Here is a 6,188-nt window from a genome sequence, read left to right on the forward strand (position 1 = left end):
CGATGGATGCATCATATCCTACGGGATGAAGGAGAAGCAGTGTTTTGCGGACGTCTATCCGTGACGAAAGCGCAAGCACTGGACTGTCTGGGTCCACGAAACCACAACCCCCCCCCCCCCCCACCACCACCACCTCGCCTCCCCCCACCATGCTATCCAATGAAAGTAAGTATTGTACGTTTTTCGCTTGAATGAAAGTGCATTATGGAACTGAAAGACTTAATATAAACAGAAATCAGCAAATCGCAGCTCTCTATCTGTCTATAATACGATAGAATAATAGAATACATTTCTCAACGTTTATAGTTTTGAGTTACTGATAGCGATCAGATTTTAGCCTCACATCTAGTGTAGTACTAAATAACGTAACATGAGAGTCAAACATGCACATTTCAGACATATAATCTGATATTAATATGAGTTTTAAATCTTAAAAGCTTTGCTCTAGGTGAATTCCATCCTCAACGAAATCTGATCTGATTCATCAAAGAATCGGATTAAGGTTAAACCAAGTTACTCGGGATATTATGATGTGGCATCATTCATTAATATATATCCACACAAAAAAATTATGATAAATCACTGTTTTCACCAATAAGTGCCGTTGCTCGTAGCGAACATCAATTCAACCGGCTGTGTTCCAACTCAAGGCTGTGGACTGATGTGAAAAGCGAAGGCCAACAGCTCCAGCAATTTACGAATAACTGAACAAGGGCACGGAAAATCAATGACGCCCGGCCTATCCACATCACCAGTGGATTTGGAGCTTTATTGCAGCTCACATAGATCATCCTCAGGGTCTTTCTTCTTCTTCTTCTTCTGCATCTTCTTCTTCTTTTTTTCCTCCTCTCGTTGACCTCTCCGGACACTTTGCACCTTTGGTCGTTTTTCTCCTTCTTCCACCATCATCTACAGTGTTAGTAATCAGCAGGAAGTCTACTTTAAATCTCATTCCATGCAAATACCTTCTGATTTGCATTTGAAAAGGGGGGAAGATAAGATTCAATGCCCCCCCCCCCCCCCCAAAAAAAAAATTATGAATGGAAAATCACTGAATGAGAGAGAACATCGTGATCTAGATAATCATCATCATCATCATCATCATTATAATCATCATCATCATCATCATCATCACTCAGTGGCTGAGTTGTGCTATAGTATTATGAGAGCAGTATTTTTATTTTAGGCCACACATGGGCACTATGAAACTTAGGCAGTGACAGCAGCGCCATCATGTGGATAGAAGCGCAAAAGGCAGATTGTAAAAAAAAAAAAAAAAAAAAAAAATGGATCCAATAGTATGGATAAAATATTTATGGCATTTAAAGTATTAAAGTATTTTATTCACATTTATGGAAAGTGTGTCCAGTGTTAAGGTTTCAACAGTCGGAGGTAAAGCATTACTAATGTTTTCGGACACCTTCAGGACAGAGGAGGTTATGCCTTGCGGTCTCTCAGTAACATGACAAGCTGCATTTTTGACTTATTAACTTTAAGACAGAGGTAAAAAGACAGGCTGGTGAGGGAACTGGCTGTTTATAGCTGCTATAACGTAAGTGAGGAGAGGAACGTGGACGTTTAGTGGACGTTAAAGTAAATGTGAATAGATGGGGGGGAAAAAAAAGTACGATTTATTTATTTATTTCAGGCTGATTACAGCCATCACATCACCTTGTTGTGTTTTATTCTTCACATACCGGTTAATAATATAAATATTACAAAACTTGCTTTGATTTGTAAAGGAATTCCCTCTCTCTCTCTCTCTCGGAGTGGATTTGCATGCACTGCCACAGGCTTACACTAACGATATTATTATCCAAATCTAACTCAATCCTGAGAGCCACAGAAAGAGAGAGAGAGCGAGAGAGAGAGAGAGTCAGACAGACAGAGAAAAATATAGAGAGATTATTTCCCCCATCCATCAGAACAACTGCAAGCTGCTGTCCGTTCTCTTTCTGAGTGACAGAACAGCAGAGTGAGGCTGAAACCGTGCAGAAGCTGATGCGCAAATCGATACCACGGAGATGCCGAATGAATGTTCTGATTTCTGTTCTGCGTAATTTAAAGCAAGTGTCCAAAAACGTAAAGAGAGTCTGGTAGCCTGCTCACAGCAATTCAGACATAAAGCTGGCTGAACAACGTAGACAATTAGAGCTAGACAGTAAAGAGAATCATTTTGTCAGGTTTTATTTGTCTTTGAAAAAGTGGCTTAGTGGTTGTGGGTTCGAATCACGCCTCTGTCCTATGTGCATGGAGCATGCTATGGGGGTTTCCTCCGGCATTTCCAAATTGTCTGTAGTGTGTGAATGCGCATGTGATTGTGTCCTGCGATGGGTTGGCAAACCCACCCAGGGTGTCCCCCGCCTTGTGTCCCGAGTCCCCTGGGATAGTCTCCAGGCCCTCCGTGACCCTGAGTAGCACCACTTTCAGCACTCGTGTGAGCACCTTCTGACTAATCATAACGTCACTTATTTACTCGTTTCATACAGATCCTGTAATAAAAAATAAAAATAAAATAAAAACTCTATAGAAAAGTCTTTTTTTAACCTGAGCTTAATCCGGGTTGAGCAAATGGGTTCAGCGTTTGCTGTGCCTCAGACGAGGGAATTAAGATTTCCTTGAGAGAGAAGGAGAGAGGGATGGACAGATGGAGAGTACTGTACTAAACAGACATGGCCTGGCAGTTAAAAGATAGAATGGTGCGTCGTTGTACGTCTTCCACGTTATACTGAAGTCATTGGGAGTATAGGTCAAGAGGTCTGAAGGCTAAAGTGTCCGTAGTGTATGAATGGGTGTGTGAGTGTGTATGTGATTGTGCCGTGATGGATTGGCACCCTGTCCAGGGTGTACCCCGCCTTGTGCCCGATGCTCCCTGGGATAGGCTCCAGGTTTCCCCGTGATCCTGAAAAGGATAAGCGGTATAGAAGATGGATGGATGGATGGATGGATGGAAGACACACCTACCTAGATGATCACCTTGTAGGTGTACAGTTCGAGACTAAAGCTCATCTTGGTCATGGCACAGTGTGCATTAAGCATCTAATCCAGAGATTCTGTGCCACTAGTCAGAGTTTACCCGCATCGAATAGTCTTATTTACAGGGATGAACGACTCATCAATGGTTAAGATTTAAAAAGTAACTCTGTTCTGCCATGAACTTTATAAGCAAAATATGTAAATAAATTGTAGTTGAATGTCTAGTCCTTCATCAGTGTCCGCTTCTGATCAGAAAACTACAGTTAGTACTGAAGAATCAAAACTGTATACATTTGCTGCACTAGTGCAGGATGGCCACTGTCGTGAATCTTCCTCCCTCCAATACAAAACCTCGTCTATTGGATTATGGAAGGGATTTTCAGCTTCCTGTTAAGCCGCAGAGTGTCGGAGAGTCGCCCTGTGAGAGCTCGAACGCTGCTGTACTCCTGTGAGGTAGAAAAGAAAGGACAAGTGGCTTCAAAATGAACCTTTTCTGCTTCAGCCTGGTAAGACATGCAGCTAAATGGCTCTTCTTATACGGCATGCTAGTTCTGGATATGATCTCTTTTGATTGGTCTGGTTCTGGAGGAATGACTGTCTACACACAGTGTACAGGCTACCTGCTGGTCTAGCTTTTATACGACTTCCGTTTCTAATCTTCCTACCTGCAGAGAGGTGACACAATTTGCACAGAGGTGTGAAAAGCTAAAATAAGAACGCACGGCTCAGTAAGCAGTGCCTGAGAGATCACAGATAACAGCGCTGGATTAGGAAGGCGTAAATCTGCCTCCTATCCAAGTCCTATCCTCTGTCGGTGTTTCCTTGACGTTCGTGCTGCTAATATCTAAGTGGAGACTAAAGCTAGCACCGTGCAAACTTCATGACTGAATGGATCTCTGGAGCAGAATTGCTGAGGTGGTTTCTGACACTCTGTGGCACGTCGTTATCTATCAAAGTGGATGAAAGGATGTCACAGAGCAGTTTGAAATTGAGTCACTTTCTTCCTGTGAAGGTAGTTTGGGGCCACGACGTACAAAACATCAGACTCGGACAGGAGGCGTGGTCTAAATTTTGAACGCAGAATTTTTCATCAGAAGAGATGTGAGACATTTAGGCACGCATTTTGCTCAGTGCTAAGACGCGATACGTTTTCATTATCGGCTAGCCTTGGAGCTCGCGTCGGCCTGAACTGACACGAACCCCTAACGACGTCCTTGAAGCTGAAGATCTCGTTCGTTTTCTAGTAAACACCCTGTACTTCACTGTAAAAATACTGCAAACGTCTGTGCCGATTAGATTAAAGACTGAATCGTCATTAAAACTGTTATCTCTGCAAGATATCCGTGACTGTCATGGCATCTGTTGATCATCTTTATTTATTTATTTATTTATTTTAAGGAGGGATCTACGGACAGCCTGTACGAGGCTCCGCAGACGAGCCCTAGTCCAACACCGTGGAGCCCCAAGTGGAGCGGCTCGGAGCCCTGCGTCGTTCCAGTGAGCTCTTCTTATAAACCCCACAATCGCACAGCAGATTAATCGTTTCAGTCCACAAGTGCATTCCTGAGGCACATTGCAGCGGTCCTTGTTTTGAAGAGACGACATTAATCAGCATAAGTGTCCACCATCTGGACGATGCGCCATTAATCTGTCGCACGATCATCAGGAAAATGACCAAATCCTAGAATTATTTGCCCGGTGTATCACCTCAACTAGTTTCGTGATTTTCATTATATTAAAATGAGAAAAAAAACCTAAAATGGAACTGGGTCAGATTAGCAGAAAGCCAGGGTAGCTCGGGTGAGACGGAAGTCCATCACAGAAAACAAACAAACAAACAAACAAACAGTTACTATTTAACGACACATTTACATTAAATTAATTTCGTCTACATTAAAACGGTTACTCAAAACAAATGAATGAATGAATGAATGAGTCTCGATTTATTATTCCCCATCCTCCAGGAGCTTCTCCTGACTCCCACCAAACAGAGTGAGACGGATGTGAGGAAAGCAAAGAGAAGGTAAGTGATCGTATCTTTTCCTGTGACAGCTAAATCACACCGACATCGAGCTAAAATGCCGTATTTACAGAGAGCTCAGCTTACAGGAAGCTCCGCCAGGAGCAAACTGTTTAAGCAGAGGTTTTCAGCCTGTGTGTGTGTGTGTGTGTGTGTGTGTGTGTGTGTTACGGTTGTAACCTAAGTATTCAATATCTAAGCTCGAAGAACAGATTACATCTTTATTTCCCAGGCTACCCCAGAACATTTTCCTATGTTTGTGATCATGATTGATATTAGACCCAGATTTTTCCCCATTCGTGCTTTTGTGAATGAGGGAACGAAAGCACTGGATTAATGGTCGGGATTAAATGTGCTGATCTGCCAAAAGAAAGGCAGGTCAAAGTAAACTGTTTGAGAAATTGACGGAAAAGCGATAATCTGGAGCTTTGTCTTGTGCTACATGCATTGCAGCACAAACGGCCTTGCAACATGGGCAAGAGACTATCATTTTGAACACTATCTCTCTCTCTCTCTCTCTCTCTCTCTCTCTCTGTCTGTCTCTCTCTACATTACAACACAGTTTTTCATGACCTGAAGTTCCACGTATGAATCAGGAAGAGTGCAGGAATTACATCACGAGCGACTCTGTGCATCAGAAGCGGAGCAGTTTGTAGACAGCAACAGGAACACACTTGCTCAAACACAGTGTAGAAATTTCCGGGTGATTCTACAAATTCTAAATAAAATAAAATAAAATAAAATAAACGGATTGGATGTTTAACACCTCTCTAGAAGATGTTTGAGAGATATTATACAGAAACCGTCTGTTGTAGTGTTCTCCAAAGAACCTTTAAAAGTTTCCTTAGAAGGACAAAATCGACGAAACCTTCACGCTTAGGGTGCTATATGCTAACAACAGTGTTGTGAAAAAGTATTTACCCCATGCTGATTTCTTCTGTTTTTGCGTATAGCTCATACTCAATTGTTTCCGTGAAAATCTGTGAAAATATCTTCATAATGGGGTTCAGCTGGACTAGACACAACCAGGCCTGATTACTGCAAACCCTGTTCGATCAAATCAACACTTAAATAGAACTTTCCCAACAGCATGATGTTGGTCAAAAGATCTTACTCAGTAACACATCATGGCAAAACTGAAATAAATTCCAGAAATGATGACGAAGAAGGTTGTTGAAAGACATCAGTCTGG

This window comes from Ictalurus furcatus, chromosome 16 (assembly GCF_023375685.1).
Source record: "Ictalurus furcatus strain D&B chromosome 16, Billie_1.0, whole genome shotgun sequence".
NCBI lineage: Eukaryota > Metazoa > Chordata > Actinopteri > Siluriformes > Ictaluridae > Ictalurus > Ictalurus furcatus.